Below are 16,413 nucleotides of genomic sequence, written 5' to 3'. Positions count from 1 at the left end.
CAAGGGACGGCGGCGATTCCAGGGCACTCGCGCGTCTGGGTTTTTTCTCTGCCTTCCAGTGCCTCAAAACAAGGTCTGCGGTGAACAGAGGATTCTACGCCGTGGGGTACGCCACAGCCATATGTGCTGCTAAGGAAAGAACTAAACCTATTAATGTAGCAGGGAGACAACTTTAAGTGCTTTTACCATTTTCGCGTTTCCTCATCACAGCGACTCTCAGGGTGGTTCCCACTTGGTAGGGAAAGTCCCTGACGTAAATGCCTACTTAACTCTGGGTCCATCGTTTGCCTCCAAACCACGCCAAATCCCGGCACAATGTTCTGTTGGTGACACCGTGGAAACGCAGTCTGGCACATTCTGAGTTTCCAGACGGCACACAGCTCGTAAACAGTGGTGCTGCCTGCTCGGCTTTGGGTCCCAGGGAGCTCAGAGGACAATGAGGCACCTCCAGCACTCGCGGGATGGCAGGGCGTGCTTCAGCCCCCACTGTGGTAGGCTTGTTCAGCTTAAATCGGCCCCGATTTCATCGATTTTCTATTTTTATTTTTCCTGATGTAATTCCTCCTGCTTATGCTCCCCTTTTGCAGTTTTAAGATTTATTTTGTTTTATCTGAAAGGCAGAGTGACAAGAGAGAGGGAGGGACTAAGAGAAACAGCTATTTCATCCATTGGTTCATTCCCCAAATGGCCACCACGGTTGGTGCTGGGCCAGACAGAAGCCAGGAGCCAGGAACTCCATCCAGGCCTCCCCCGTGGGTGCTTGGGCCCAAGCACTGAGCCCATCTTCCTCAGCTTTCCCAGGCCCATTAGCGGGTAGCTGGACCAGACACAGAGTAGCCGGGACTCCGACTGGCACTCTGATAAGGGAAGCATCCATTGCAGTCTTAACCTGCTGTGCCACATACCAGCCTGGTTTTTTTGTTTTGTTTTTATTTTTATACATTTTAAAAGATTTATTTATGTATTTGAAAGGCAGAGTTACAGAGAGAGAGAAAGAGAAAGAAAGAGAGAGAGAAAAATCTTCCATCCAATGGTCACTCCCCAAACGTCCACAATGGCAGAAGCTGGGCTGATCTGAAACCAGGAACCAGGAGCCAGGAGCTTCATCCGGGTCTCCCACATGGGTGCAGGGGTCGAAGCACTTAGGCCATCCTCTGTTGCTATCCCAGACCATCAGAGGGGAGCTGGGTCGGAACTGGAGCAACAGTGCTCAGGTTTGGATATGGGTGCCAGCCCGGCCCATTTTTATATATTGTAAAAAGCCAGGATCAGCTCAATACAGGTTAATGTAACGGTTAGTATCTCTCCTTCAACATCTGTGAAATGGGAGAACAGCGGCACCTACTTCAGGAATTAATGAACATTTACTGACATATAAGGTAAATTTTTTTTTTTTTTTGACAGGCAGAGTTAGACAGTGAGAGAGAGAGAGGCAGAGAGAAAGGCCTTCCTTCCATTGGTTCACTCCCCAAATGGCTGATACGGCTGGTGCGCTGTGCCAATCCGAAGCCAGGAGCCAGGTGCTTCTCCTGGTCTCCCATGGGGTGCAGGGCCCAAGCACTTGGGCCATCCTCCACTGCACTCCCGGGCCACAGCAGAGAGCTGGCCTGGAAGAGGGGCAACCGGGACAGAATCCGGCGCCCCGACCGGGACTAGAACCCGGGGTGCCAGCACTGCAGGCGGAGGATTAGCCTAGTGAGCCACGGCACCGGCCAGGTAAGTTCTTAAAAAACACCATTTTAAAAATAGCATGTGAGGGGCAGGTGTTTGGAAAAATGGTTACGATGCCACTTGGGACCCAGCCTGGTTTGAGTTTCGCATTTGCTTCTGATTCCAGCTTGTCACTAACGCACGCCTAGGAGGCAGCAGATGACAGCTCAAGTAACCTGGGTCCCCACCACCCAGGTAGAAGGGCTGGACTGAGTCCTGGCTCCTGATTTTGGTCTGGTCCAGCCCTAGCTGTTGCAAGCATTTGGGGACTGAACCAGCAAGTGGAAGGTCTCTCCACGTCTGTCTCTCTCTGCCTTTCAAATATAAACAAATAAATAAATAGAAACTAGCACCTGATCTATTGTCTGGCTTAAAGTTGTAAACGTGGAATAAGTGAATAAATGCACAGATGTTAAAAATTAGGGCTTAAAAATTGCTAAACTTTTAACAGTATACAAGGGTGTTTCAAAAAGCTCAAGGAAAATAGAAATTAAAAGATCAGTTTATTATGGTACAAAAGATTTTCAAATCCATGCAGTTTTTTCATAATAAATATTTTACATGAATTTTTGAGGACCCTTTGATTAAAGCCTTTGGATTAAAAAATTGTGCCTAAATTAACTTATTGCTTAATTTTATTTTCCATAAACTTTTTGAAGTGTCCTGTACTGTTTAAATGATGACTACCTTAGCTGGAATACTTGGAAAGATTCTGAGCTTGTAAAGCCAGCGCCATGGCTCACTTGGTTAATCCTCCGCCTGCGGCGCCGGCATCCCATATGGGTGCTGGGTTCTGGTCCTGGTTGCTCCTCTTCCTGGCCAGCTCTCTGCTGTGGCCCGGGAGGGCAGTGGAGGATGGCCCAGGTGCTTGGGCCCCTGCACCCGCATGGGAGACCAGGAAGAAGCACCTGGTTCCTGGCTTCAGATCAGCACAACACTGGCTGTAGCGGCCATTTGGGGAGTGAACCAATGGAAGGAAGACCTTTCTCTCTGTCTCTCTCTCTCACTGTCTATAACACTACCTGTCAAATAAATTTTAAAAAAAGTGTTTTATCTAATATTATTCCCCACACCTCCCACTGGGCAACCACATGCGGCCATGAGAAAGAGTGAGAGAGTCTATAGTTGGTGTCTCCATTAGGGACCATACACTTGCTTTGACAAAATCCCTCTAGTCCCCAACTCTGACCGAATGCCACAGGTTTAATATCTGGGGCACCCGAGACACCTCCACCCTTTCCAAAGGCGAACGCCCCAGCGGCTGGGCAGAGACAGCCTGGGACCTGGGTCGGTCCCCAGAAGGACAAACTCTCAACCACAGGCGGCCAGGGAGCCAGGGCCAGCACGTGCTGCTCGGCTACACTGAGCAACCTAACTCCAGTGCCTGATCAACTTCCCGAGTGTGTGTGTGTGTGTGTGTGTGGGGGGGGGGGGGGTTGCTTAGTCCTGTGGCAGGCAGACAATGAGATAAAACATCAGAGGAGAAATGGCCCATCTACTCTTTCACTCCCACCGTGCCTGCAGCGGCTGGGGCTGGGCCAAGGTGCAGCCAGGAGGCCGGAGCTCCATCTGGGTCTCCTGTGTGGATGGCAGGGACCCAAGCCCTCGCCTGCTGCCTCCCTGGGGTCAGGAGCTGGGCCCCCTGTGGTGCGATGCCCGTATCTTAGTCACCAAACACCCACTCCTACTTCTTTATATCGACTTAATGTTTTGATTTTAAAGCTCTGCTTACATCGCACGTTTCTGCCCGCCTTTTGGGGGTCGTCTGGCTGCATGCCGCAAATAAGCTCCTAAAATACCAACTGGAGAGGATTTCTCAAAAAGCTGGGGGGGGGGGGGGAGGGTGGGGGCGGGGCGGGGCGGGCCCGGGCGGGCCCACCCCCTGCTGCTGTGCTGGCTTCAGCTGGGGGAGAAGCTGGTGGCTGGGAGCCTGTGGATTTTCTCTGAAATTTACAAGGTGGGCAAGACCAACAACCATAGCCAGATAAGGACAGGAAACAATTTAGGTAACAGAAAAAAATCCCGGCTGGTGCTGCAGCCGAGGGGTAAGGCTGCAGCCTGCTTTGCCAGCATTCCGGATGGGCACGGGGTCCATTCCTGGCTGCCCCACTTCCCGTCCGGCTCCCTGCTAGTTCACCTGGGAAAGCAGCAGAAGATGGCGCAAGTGCTGGGGCCCCTGCACCCGTGTGGGAGACCCGGAGGAAACCCCTGGCTCCTGGCTTTGGCCTGGCCCAACCCAGTCATTTCAGCCATTTGGGGAGAGAACCAGCAGATGGAAGCTCTCTGCGTCTCTCTGTAACTGCCTTTCAAATAAATAAATAAATCTTTAAAAAAAAAAGAGAGAGAAAAAAGAAAAAAAGTTGGGATTCGTTTTGCTGAAATTCAACTCCATTAATCAGATTTTTTTTTTTTTTTGGGTGAGTGGCAAAGTGCTTGCTTCCACTGATAATCTCTGTATCTCATTCTTTTGTTTTTAACGTTTATTTATTATCTTCATCTACTTGAAAGGCAGAGTTACAGAGAGAGAGATCTTCCATTAGCTGGTTTAATCCCCAAATGTTGGGACTGGGTCAGACTGAAGCCAGAAGCCTGGAAGTCCACCCGCCGTGGATGGCAGGGGCCCGGGCCCCTGAGCCATCACCTGCTGCCTCCCCGGCTGCATTGGCCGGAAGCTGGACCAGAGGTGGAGGAGCTGGGACTCTAGCAGCAACGCAGTGTGGGATGCAGGAGGCCCCCGTGCTGGCCTAAACCGCTGTAGCACAATGCCTGCCCCCTGTGTCTTTTTTAAAAGGGGCAAAATTACACCCAGCTCCACGCCACAACACGCATGAACCTTCAGGACACCATGCTAAATAAAATGATGCAAGTCGACTGCAGAAGGCTGAGTACCGGATGACCCGGATGGTAACTCTGCTACCCACTTCAAAGCGGCTCTGTGGGTGCCAAGGCGGGGAGGGCTGGTGTGGGGGGGTGCTCTGTCACAGGGATGGCTTCTGTTTAGAATGATGCCACGATTCTGGAGACGGAGGGTGGTGACGGTGGCCTAACCTTGTGGATGCGACTGTCACACCGTACACCTGCGAATGGCTGGAATGGTAAATTCTACATTACGCACACCACAAAGCCTCCTCCCCTGTCCTGGCCTCTCCATCGGCAATGGGTCCTCATGAACAGCACAGGAGCTCACTCTTATCCAAGCACTTCTTTCCTTATCCGAACACCCCCGAAGCCCCTGAGGGCCACTTCTGCCTTCCCTCTGGGCTGTGCAGGTGCCAGGGAGGTCTCACCCCATGCTCTGGGCTTGGTGTCTTGCCCACCCACAGTGTCGGGGCTTTTGCTGGTTCCTTTATTTTATTTTCAGTTTAGAAAGTTTGCATAGGCATGCACCCGTGATCTGTTCTGTGTGGTCAGACCTAATGCGCTGGGGGCGGGACGGTCGGCGGTTTAGCTGCTGTAACAATGTGTGGTGTTAACAGGTCACAACCCATCTGCCGAGTCATGACCGTAGCACCCGGCACATGTGTAGAAGAAAAGATGGTAAGACAAACAGGGCTCACTCTTCCCAAACGTGGGAAGTCTTCCCGGGACAGGAATCCGTATTGAATTTGTCTTTCCTTCAACGCACCCTGCTCTGGGGCCTAGTTCCTTTACTCTTCAACCCATTAGGCCACATCTGTGGAATTCTGTACCAGCGTGTCTGCAGCAGCTGCCGCTCAGTCTTTCACTTAGGCTGAAATTAGGAACAGGTTTGAGGGTCGCCTCCCTGCTGGGAAGCCCCGATGGAGCTACCCAGACCCGCGACTGGGGGGAAACACGACTGCATCACAGCCAGGCTTGTGTGTTTGCTACGGTGCTCTGCCTCACCTGAGACTGCTAACTCTGGGACCTGGTGTTGTTTGGGAGGCCATCTCTGCTGTCGCCCACCTGAGACTGCTAACTCTGGGACCTGGTGTTGTTTGGGAGGCCATCTCTGCTGTCGCCCACCTGAGACTGCTAACTCTGGGACCTGGTGTTGTTTGGGAGGCCATCTCTGCTGTCGCCCACCTGAGACTGCTAACTCTGGGACCCGGTGTTGTTTGGGAAGGCCATCTCTGCTGTCGCCCAAAATGCACGCATGACAAAAACCTGTAGCAGAAGATCTGTGTTGCAGTAAGAACGGGATCTGGGTCAGCAAGGAGTTTTTTCTTTCTTTCTTTTTTTTTTTTTGTTGAAAACAAGGAGAGATTGTTACAACTGCTGATTCCGTGGGAAAGTTCTCAAGGCTTCCACCATGGGGAAAAAGGAGAAGGGCATTCTCTGTGTCACACGTGGCTACGGCGTGCCCGGAATCTGGGAAAGATGACTTGTTGGTCAAATTGAGAATTCTCACATGAAGGCGTCTTCAACTCTCACGGGCTGAAGAGACGGACAGTTTCCCAACGTGCAAGTCTCACGCAGGATCAAGCCTGGATTACAGGCAGTTAGACCCCCCAGGATCGTGCACGGGCAGAGCTGCTGGGTAAGAAGGCACGCGTGTTACACGGGGACTCCAGGCGTGGGTCCCACTCGAGGAGACGGCGTGTGTGTTCGCACAAGAGGCACGCCACTTGTGTCATCACCAATTCAGCACCTTCAATGCGAGTAGAAGTAAAATTTAGAAAAACAGGACTGAGATAGCCCAAGAGTAACATGTTCTGTTAGTGAATTTCAGATCCCAGGACTGGCAACCATTTCGGAGCAGACTCTACTTACAACATAATCACAACTTTGCTGTGCTGTCCACAAGGGGGTAATTACCATACATTAATCTCCATGTTAGTACACCCATACAGTATCTGTGCCCTCTTCCCTATTCCGATCACAGTGTATTCTCTGAGTTCCCAAGTTCTACGTAAAGCAAACATGTCAGGGACGCACAGCAAGTCTGGCATGGTCGAGCCCATGGGAGACTACATAGTCCGCTTCCACTTACAGGTGACACGGTCACCTGCTCCAAACCACGGGAAGGCAGGCAGCGCCCGTCCTGTTCCTCCCAGTCTGTGGCCTGTGCGGATGATGTGAACAGAACTGACCCCCAGTCCGCTCCAAACTCCGTCAACCTAACTTTGTTCAGAGAGCAAAAGACCACGCTCGCCTTGGACGCACAATGTCATTCACCTTCCTCAGATATAATTTAGAAAATCCTAATCAACTCAGAGACAGATTCAACATAGTTACTGATGCGCAGTCACCTAACTATGCGACCGAGCACTCGCACTTGAGCGTGCATATTCAAAACCTTTCAGTCTGTCTCCCATCTCTCCTCACAGTTTCACTTCCAGTTTTCAGACAGACAAGGCCTCCTGGGGGACCTCACTTATGGCTTTTTTTTTTTTTTTTTTTGCTCTTCTGTATTCTTACAGCCAACTCCCCAAGAACTTTTCTTGCCTGAACGTCTCCGGTCACTGAGCACTGGACCATCAAACGCTAAGCATGGAAGAAGCGCTTTCTCCCCCATCTATTTAACAAGCCAGAATTACAGTCTACTGTAAAATCGCAAACAGCCACCCATCAGCCTCTCATGCTGCGGACTTGGCTCCACCCAGGCATTTCAGACCAGCAGAGCCTGCTGGATAGGCGTAGCAAGTGTCCTGCGCTCGCCAGGCTACTGTGCGTCTGAAGACAGAAACAGTTGCCATTTCGTCAATGCTCAGTGGGACGGGGTGACGCGAACTCTCCTTGACTGTTGTGTTTCTACACCTTTGTGTGCGAGTGCAACAGTGCACCGACTGATGGCAGTGACCAGCGGGCCTGTGTACAACCCACGTAAACACAGTCAAGAGCGAAGCGCGGTGGGCCTCCGGGATTAACCGGCCTGTCCCTCCTGCGGCCTTCGGCGCCACACTGCTGCAGGCAGGGGAGGGCACGCGTGGGCGACGGGGGCGGCCCCCACAGGCCGCAGCACAGGCGAGCCACGGCGACCGGCGACCGCAGTAGTACGCGGAGGGGCGCGCGTGGGGGCAGGGGGTGTGCTCACCGCTTGCGGGGGCCAGGAGCGCGGAGGCACGCAGTGGACCTACACCCGAAGGCGCGCATCCAGCCCGAAGCGCCCGCGGACCAGAGCACGCACCTCGTACTCTGCCTGCCCGCCCACGCACGCGCGATCAGCTGCAGCAGGGACACTGCGTCCCCTGCGCACGGCCGCGCCGTGGGAATCGTGGCCTCCCAGCACCCTCCGTGAGTCAGCCCTCAACGTGGCTGTTCAGGAACACGCCCGCACAGCTGCCTGAGAGCCCTAAGCCAGAGCCGACCACCATCGCGCGGCGCCTCCCCGACACCCACGCCGGCGACGCGCTCTGCGGGGGAGGCCCCGCGAACCCCGAGCTCCGGCCGTCCCGGACCGGCCCCGCCTCGGCCGCGCAGAGGGGAACAATGTGGCCGGGCTTCCCCGGGGCGGGCCGAGGCGTCCCGGCCCCGCCCCACCCCGCCGCCCCTTCCCCCACGGCCCCTCCTCGCCCTGCACCCGAGCAGCTGCCCCGGCCTGGACGGGGCTCTCCACGCCCGGACCCGACTTACGGCAGCGGGCCGCGGCCCCCAGCGCACGGCGGAGGCGAAGCCCAAGTTTTAAGGGCAGAACAATACGCGCTGAACTTTCCGGGGGGCGCGTCGGCAGCCCCCAGCACCTCCCCAGGTCTCCGCGGAGCGCAGCCCCCGGACCCGGCCTGCGCGCACCCCGCGTCCGACGGCCCCTGCCGCTGACCAGGAAGCTGCGCGGCCCGAAGGCTCTGCCAGGCTCGGCGCGCAGCCAGCGCGGCGCCCAGGTGCGGGACCCGCACCCCGCGCACGCCGGCACGTGGGGTGCGTGCGTGAGTGCGCGCTGCGGCCGCCGCTCGGCCCGAGCTGCGGCAGCCAGGGGACGCCGGCCGGCGGGCCGCGGCGCTGGGCTCCGGGGGAGAGCACTGCCCGGGTCTGAGTCATCGCGGGCGCCAGACTTTCTCCGCAGTGGGGCAGAACTTTGTGCCGAGACAACGGCGGAGCCTGTGCGTTCCCCACAGGGCAGACCATTCCCGGGCTGGGGGACGCCGCGGGCCTGCGCGCGCCGCGGGCGCCCGGCCCCTTCCCCGCGCCGCGCGGCCCCCCGAGCCCGCCGGGCGCCGGGGCCCCCCGCGGGGCGGGCGCGTCGGGGGCGCGCGCGCGCGCGGCGCGGGGAGGGGGCCGGGCGCGTGGCGGGCCCCGCGCGCCCTCGCGCGTCCCCCGCGCCCGGGCGCAGCTGGCGCGGTCGGGCTAGTGCAGCGCTCGGCTCCGCGCCGCGGGCGCTCGGCTTCACCTTCAGATGCGTGGGGCGTGCGCGTCCTCCTCCTCGGGCCCGTGGCCTCCCCGCCAAGGTAGGGGCCGGGCCGGGGGCGCAGCCCGGCGCGCGGGGGGCTGCGGGGCCGCGGCGTGCGCGGTGGCTGGGGAGGGGCTCGGCGCGGGGAGGGCGGCTGGGCTCTCCCGGCCGGGAGTTGCTGCGCGCTGCGGTTCCGGGCGTGGAGGAGATGCAACTTCGGGCGGCGGGGCGAGCGCGGGGAGGCGGCTTTACCGCAGTGGAGGGGCGGGGTGGGGGCCGGGGTGGGGGCCGGGGTGGGGGCGCGGAAGCGGCTGTGCTTTGTACACTTCGTCACGGCGGCGCGGGAGGAGGGGAGTTGGATGCGCTCTCCATCCATTAGGAGACAAAGAGCAAATTGCCTTACTTTAAAGTCAAACGCTCGGCTAATGAAGGTGGGTGATGGGGCGGCGGGGCCCGGGGAGCCGCTTGGATGCCTCAGGGCCGGGATCGATCGCTGCGGGCCCGAGCGCTGGGTCCTGGGGAGCTGTGTGCGTGCTGGGGGGGGGTCCCCCGGCCAGGCCGCACGCCCCCCGCTCGGAGCCCGCCCCGCGCCCTGGGAGTGCGAGCGGGGGCGGTGGGGGCGAGGCCCGTGCGCGACGCGGAGAGGGGTTGGCGGGTGGGGGCGGGGAGGCCGGCGCCGCGCGCGCCCGTGGGGTGCGGAGAGGAGGCCGCGGGGGGTGCCCCGTGGCCCGCGGGCTGCCTTTCGAGTTGTTACGGAAACTTTGCAGCGGGCAAGTTTGTTCGGCGCGCGGTGACCTCGGGCGCGGAGCCCGGGGAGCCCGAGGGGCCCCGCGTTCGGGCCGCCCGGGGTCGACGTGGGCTCCGGGGCGGGGGCCGAGCCCCGGGGTGTGCGGGGGGCGCAGGCCCGCTGGAAAGAGCCGGGGTTCGCGCCCGGCCGGGCCCGGACGCGCCGAGAGCCGTTCGCCGCTGCGCGCTCGGGGCTCGGCTTTTTCTTTTTTGGAAAAGGCGGCCGGTGTAACCTGTGGAATTTGAAATGCAAATAGAAGCCCGGGGGAGTTGAGGCGGAACAAATCGGCATTGATGGAGTGGAAGAGGTTTCGTGTCCGCGAGCTCCCTGCGGGCCGTGACGTCAGGCCGGCCGGGCGGCCGCGGCCCGCGTGGGTCACTCCCCGGGCCCCGCCGCCCCGGCCCGGCAGGCGCCGGCCCGGCCGTGGTGGCCAACTTTGCGAGCCCGGCTGTTGTTGGGCCCGGGGACGCGGGGCGCAGCCGGCCCGGGAGAAAGGAAGCGGCCAGGCCGCGTCTCCCCGCCCCCCGGGCGTGAACGGCGGCTGCGCCGGCCAATCGGCGGCGGCCGTCCCCGTCCCGGAGGTAAGGTGGGCGTGCGAGCGGGCGCGCGCGCGCGGGCACGCGCCCATGTGTCCGCCCGCGCGCCGCCGCGGACGTGGACGGGGCCGCAGGGGCGCGCGCGACCCGCCCGGCCGGCGCAGACCCTGCGGGGGGGCGCGCGGCTGCCGCGGGGATTAGGGAGTCGGTCCGAAGGCAGGGGCTCCGGGGCCCCGCCGCTGGGGTCGCCCGGGGGTCGCCTGCGGTCCGCCCCGTGCAGGGCAGCGCGGCCGCCTCGCCCAGTGCGCCCTCTGGGCCGCGGCGCGCGCACTCGTGGCCCGCACGTTGGGACGCCCCCCACCCTCCCTGCCGGGCCCCCCGCTGCGGCCCCCGGGGAGGGGGTGGTGGGCGAGGGCACCTGGCGGGGCGCCGTCGGGCTCGGCACCGCCAGCGGTGCGCGGCGGCTGCGGACGCGGCCCCGGGGTGGGCCTGGGGCCCGCGGGGCGCCCCTTGGCCACTCCAGCGCGCCCAGGTGGGCTGGGGGCTGCGGGGGTCTCCGGGACGGGGCCGTCCAGCCGCCGGGGGCGCCGGCGGGGCGGGGCGGGGGCGGGGCGCTCACCTGCCCGCCCCGGGGCGGGGGCGCGGGGGGCGGGGCGGCCGGCCCGGCGCCCCCGCCCCGCCGAGTGGGCGGACGTCACAGCCGCCCCGGACCCGAGGAGTGAGGCGGCCGGGCCCGCAGCCCAGCTGGGCCCCGCACAAAGGCGGGGTCCGCGCGCGGGCCAGGTGCCGGGCTGCACTCGCCCACTTCGTTCCGGCGCCCGGTGCGGGGCAGGCGGGGCCGCGCCCTTACGTAAGCGCTCGCACCTGAGCGGGGCCCGCGGCCGGGGAGGGACCCTCGGCGGGGCGGCCGCCCGGTGTCCCCTGCGGGACAAAGGCGCGGGCGCCGGGCTGGGGCCCCCGGCCACGGAAGGAACTTTGGCCGGGGCGCAGCGGGGTCCCGCAGGCCGCCGTGCGGGGCGAGTGTCCGGCCCCGACGGGCCCTGGCCAGCGGTGTTAACTGGCCGGCGAGCGCGAGGGGGTGTTTTGGTTTAGGAATGCGCTCCTGTAAGGAGCCGGGCGCGTCCGCCTTGTCGGAGCCGTTCTCTCTCGCGTCCGCCTTATTTTTGTTGACACCGCGTGGTGCTGCGACCGACCGAGCCTGAGTGGGAACGGGCGGCCCCCTCCCCCGTGGCGGGCCTGGAGGTGGCGTGGGGGAGCCGCCGGGCCGGGTTCCTGCAGGAGGAGGGGGAGGAAGAGGAGGAGGGGAAGGGGAGGGGGAGGAGGAGGAGGAGGAGGAGGGGAGGAAGAGGAGGACGGGGAGGAGGGGGCTTAAGCTCCCGCAGTGACCCATGGCCATCTTGAAGGCCTCATGGGAGGCGCCCAGGGCTTGGCGGCCTGGCTGTGCGGAGTTGAGTTCCCCTGCTGGGCCCCGCGTGCTCCGTGGGGCCCCGTGTCCACGGCCGCCAGGCCGCAGCGCCCTCCTGCCGCAGGGGCCCAGGGCCCGGCCTGCTTGCTGGAGGGACACAGGCCCCGGGCCTCCCCAGCCGGCCTGCTCACCGGACCCCCCGGTCAGCAGCTTCAGTTCTGGTCCTGTGTGCCTGGTGTCCTGCCGGTGGTTTAAGTCCCCGGTGGGCCCACCTTGCCACTTGCAGGCAGGTGTTGGGGCCCTGACCGAGAGCGATCCCTGCCCCTGGGAGCCCCTGGGAGCCCCTGGGAGCCCGGCCCTGGGCTGAGATGTTGCCGCCTGGGGAGGGAGCGAGCGACCGGTCAGCAGTGCCCTGGGAACGCAGGCCACCATGTTAAAGCAGCTTGTGTGCGCTCGCATCCTTGAAACTTTCGCTGCAGTTACCTTCCCGGCTGCTGCAGGACGTGGTCGAGTTTTGTGAGAAGCATTTGGTGTGATTAAGCGTAGCAACAATTAGGTGGGAAGAAAGGAGACTTTGTCCAGAGGCCTTGGATCGGACGGGCTCGAAGCCCTGGGCAGTGCGAGGCGTTTGGGGGAGCCAGGGCTCCCTGCCTTGTGTTGTTGTGGGTTTTTCTTCTGATTCATATTCAGGATACGTGTTGGTCTGACTCATATCGACCAGAAGGAATCTCTTAAGAAGAATTTTGTGGGAGTGGCTGTGTTTAGTTTCCACCGAGTTAATGCCCTGGAAATGGGGACCGGCCCTCTAAGCTGATTACCCCGGGCGGGGGAGCCTGGCAGCCGGGGCACTTTCCTTTTGTCGCTGGATTGTTTACAGGGCCCTGTTTCGCCTTTTACTCCACGTTCAACCTAGGAGGCAAGGCCTCGCGGTAATTATCTGGTCACAAATGGCGTGTTGCTTACAGAGCGGGCCGGCGGAGCCGTGAGGCTGCGGGAAAACCCACCAGCCCTCTCTGGTTTTTGTTGGGCAGATTATCTGGGGAGATCTGAACCTTCGCAGTGATGGGCATGGAGTGATCACAAGTAACAGCTCATGGAAGAAAGCAGACGCCGGTTAGGGTTATTTGCCGCGAGGGCTGCGTTATAAACATTTGAACCCAGAAGTGACGTTCTTGATGCAAAAGCGGCTATCTTGCGCGCGGTAAATGTTTACACGTTTTAGTGCTTGGGGAGAGGTGTTTTGACACAGCCAATCCGTTCTTTCTAGAACGCGCCTCCTGGCCACCCTGACCCCCCTCAGAAGTTGCAGGCGCTGTAGTTCCATCAGCTCTGTGCTTCCGGAGAACACCAGGGGGTCTGCGTGCCGCTTGCTGCGGGTGACCTGTGCCGCGTGAACTCTGCTTGGTGGGTTTGCACTTCCCTGTGTTTGGATTTATCGCCCAGCCAGCGGCTCCCAACACCTGGCCTGTGGACTGCCCCTCCTGGGCTGTTGACGGGGTGGGCGAGGGGCCGCGTTCATGCCTGGGGGGCCGAGCCTTGCTCTGCTGGGGGAGAGCTGCCCCTCCCTGGGGCTCCTGTGGATTTGTGTGAGGTCTGCTGAGGCGCTGGTTGGAACCCATCCCCGTGTTTTCTGGGCAGCAGGGAGGGACCGTGGAGATTCTCGGAGGCAGATGCTAGCGTTGGCACGGCCAGGGCTGCTTTCTTGGGAGGTAGAGCAGTGACCGCTGGTGAGTGGACAGTGACTTGGGGCTCCCTTTTGGGCAGCGGTGAGCTGGCCCTGTGGCTGTGTCCTTGGGGCCTCTCCCTGGGGCTCCCAGGCTCTTGCCTTTGCCCCAGCCCGCAGTGCCGCAGCCTGTTAGGGGTTTGATTGTGTCTGGGGCCACAGGGGAGGCCGTGTGTTTCCAATGGAGGCCCTGGCCTCCGTTCTCTGGGGCCCAGGAACAAGTGAGTTTGGGGGTGGGGGAGGGCTGGCGTTTCTCTTTGAGGGCAGGGTGACCTCTGCCCCAGTTAACATGCCTGGCTCCCACCAGTCCTCCAGAGAGGGTGGGCAGGGAGTCCTCTCGCTGGATGCAGGCTGGGGCTGTCTCAGGCCGCAGGAATTCTGGGAAGTGGTCACAAACGCAGAAGAAAGGAGTGCTTTCCTTGTTGACAATTCTGAAGAATTGTTCAGAAAATTCATCTTCGGGAGGAGTAATAGCGACAGACTTTGTGAATTCAGGGATACTTCAGGGGCCACGTTTATGGGGGTGGGACGTGGGGCGCTGGTGGGTGAGACGGACGGGCAGAGTGAGCCGTTGCAACTGTCCATTTTGTGTGTTCTTTCTCCCCCGCATCTGGCCACACGTGATTGGAACAGCTGAAGGCTTGGTGCCGAATGAAATGTCTTCCAGCCAGCAGTGGCTGTTGGAAATCGTACGGAAGTGCAATTTTGTGGCTCCCAACATGCCATAAAAGTAGTTTTTTTTTTTTTTTCAGGAAGATGTTGCATTTAATCTTCAGTTCGAATGATCCTGCAGATCACAGAGCTGAGCAATTAGGAACGCGGCTATATTTGGGAAGCAGACGTGTAAATAAATGTGTGTTATGTGGAAAACACAGGACAGTAGACAAAAATAAAAGGGGGCCTGCCCGAGGGTTAGAAATATTTTGCTGTGTGTTTTCAACACGTGTTGACCCTGGGAGATTTTGTTTATTTTCGGTTAGGAATTTAATCAAGTTGTTAGAGCCTGGAGATTTATTTCAGGAGCTGTGTTGTGTGGGTCCCTGGCGTTCAGACAGATCCTCACTGTGTGGGGGAGATGGGGTGGGGGAGCCCCGTCTTTTGTTACCTTCCTGGGCGGTGTGGGTCTGGTGTTGTTCGCTGGGAAAACAGGTAGCCTTGTCTCTCACCGCGCTGGTGCCCCAGGGAGTGCTGATGTCAGCCGGCCCTCTGGATACAGCTGCCTCTTGTTTTCCTGCTTGGAGATGGCTGCTCAGATTAAGAGTGGTGTTGGCTTTCAGAAGGGAGGCTGGGGAGAGCTCAGGCTGTCTGTTAGGACTCGCTTACTGATAGAAGGGAAGAGTTACCCTCCTGGCACCCACCCGCCCCCCAGCGCTGTTCACGCCTGGAAAACCTTCTCATCTCCAAGTCTTACACGGGGAGGAAAGGGGCATTTGTTCAGGCATTTTTGTCCTTTGTTTCAGCAGACGGCAACATGTGTCTGTGTGCCGTATGGTACTGTTTAACCTACATTGCCTGAGCTGACAAGGCGCTGTGCCTAGGCCTTGATTTATTTCAGCATTCCAGAATGTTCTTTGGAATTTAGTACAGTAGATGATACATTGGGAGCTGGGCGGGGTGGGGGCTGTTTGTGGCTTCAGCAGGTTCTTAACTGGGGAGTGAGCAAGTTCCACCCCCCCCCCCCCCGAAATAGCTTTTGTGGGAAATGGTTGGCCATGGAGGGTGGGGTGGTGGTGTTAATTCAGGAAAGCACTCGGCCCAGAGTGAGCAGTTAGGACTGGCTGGTGGCAGAGAAAGCTCAGAAACAGGACATTGTGCGCCTCCCGGCGACGCCAGGATCTCAACCTGGAGCTGCGGAACTGACGCGGGGTTTTTCCCTGGACGGATCTGTGAGCCGGTGGGCACTGGGGTCCCTGGCTTCGCTGGGTGTGGTGCTGCTCTGTAGCAGTCTCTGGGCAGTCCCGCGGTGTTGTGTCTGTAGGACATCTTCCTGGGTCCAGTTGTGGGGTGGGTCTGTGTGTAACCCATGCTGCCTCCCGGGGGGTTGACTACAGGGAGTCTCACAGAGACGCTGCCCCATGGAGCCTGACGTGAGGGCCCCAAAGCCAGGCCCGGGTGGCTGGCCAGGTGGGCCAGGTGCTGGCCTGTGCATTTGGGTTATCAGTGACACGGAGAGAGCGTTTTATGCCAATTTGAGAAAATCTCATCGTTCGCATTGATAAGCATATTCCCACCAGGTTCCAATGAATCATTTCAAAGCTTTTCGTGTCTTTAGCTCGACTGTTAGCATCGTGATGATCCCTTGTCCCTTTGAGTAACACCAGGCGTGATTCAAATTCCCGTTGTCACGGAGGGCTCAAGTGGCTTGCCTTCTCTCGAAGGTGGCTTTTTACTTTTTAAAAACAGGAGGCAAGGAGGATGATCTCATTCCCAACACAAGCTTACAGGCCTCGCCGTGAGCTCCTGGTGCAGAGTGCTTGGCATAGCGGTGTCAGTTTGGGGGCAGCTCTGTGCAGTCATGGGATCCCTGGTTTAGTGGCAGGATTAAAATTAGCCTCAGTGAATTACCCTGGTGACACAGAAGCAGGAAGATTGGCTCATCGGTCAGACTTGAGGTTGAGGAGCGATGATGAATTTTAGAAAGCAAGGCCGACTTTCCTATTCGCTGCACAATTCCAGGTGTCTTTAGGTGTGGGTTACAAGAGGGACGTTTAGTTAGCTGGGGGGGGGGGGGGGGGGATCTGCCAGTCCCACGCCTTGCTGCAGCTGTTAAGGGGAGGCCGAGCGCGTGCTGGGCAGCCCACGGGAGGAGGAGGCTGTGCCGAGTGTGGCGGCTGTCTGTGGCCCGGGGCTCTGCCGCGGTGCCTCCAAGGCCGCTGGCTCTGGAGCTGCTCCTGCGGCCCGAGTGGGGCTCGTGCGCCTGCTCCCCAAGGGTGTGTTCCCCTGTCGGTTAGGAGTGTCGAATTGCTT

General features: G+C 59.9%; 1 protein-coding gene and 1 long non-coding RNA gene across 7 annotated transcripts in view; one reads left to right on the top strand and one right to left on the bottom strand.

Annotated features, from left to right (window-relative positions):
* Positions 1–4,106: 4,106 nt before the first annotated feature.
* Positions 4,107–8,375, bottom strand: LOC133767331 (uncharacterized). The gene is made up of 3 exons (XR_009866834.1): positions 8,245–8,375; positions 5,777–6,319; positions 4,107–5,596 (listed from the first exon to the last, which is right to left on the bottom strand). It is a non-coding gene; the product is annotated as an uncharacterized LOC133767331 (long non-coding RNA).
* Positions 8,376–8,438: 63 nt separating this feature from the next.
* The window catches only part of ZNF516 (zinc finger protein 516), an 89,300-nt gene continuing 81,325 nt past the window's right edge, over positions 8,439–16,413 (top strand). For 2 of the 6 annotated variants that reach the window (XM_062201815.1, XM_062201810.1), the window contains exon 1: positions 8,985–9,053. The gene's annotated coding sequence lies outside the window, so the exon portion shown is untranslated. Of the gene's footprint in view, positions 8,490–8,984; positions 9,054–9,338; positions 9,427–11,144; positions 11,169–11,509; positions 11,561–16,413 lie in introns of those variants that run through there. The other 4 variants (XM_062201812.1, XM_062201811.1, XM_062201813.1 and 1 more) reach the window with 4 other exon arrangements.

Source organism: Lepus europaeus, chromosome 9, assembly GCF_033115175.1.
Source record: "Lepus europaeus isolate LE1 chromosome 9, mLepTim1.pri, whole genome shotgun sequence".
NCBI lineage: Eukaryota > Metazoa > Chordata > Mammalia > Lagomorpha > Leporidae > Lepus > Lepus europaeus.
The sequence above is the reverse complement of the archived record's forward strand: the minus strand, read 5'-3'. Positions and strand labels throughout refer to the sequence as shown.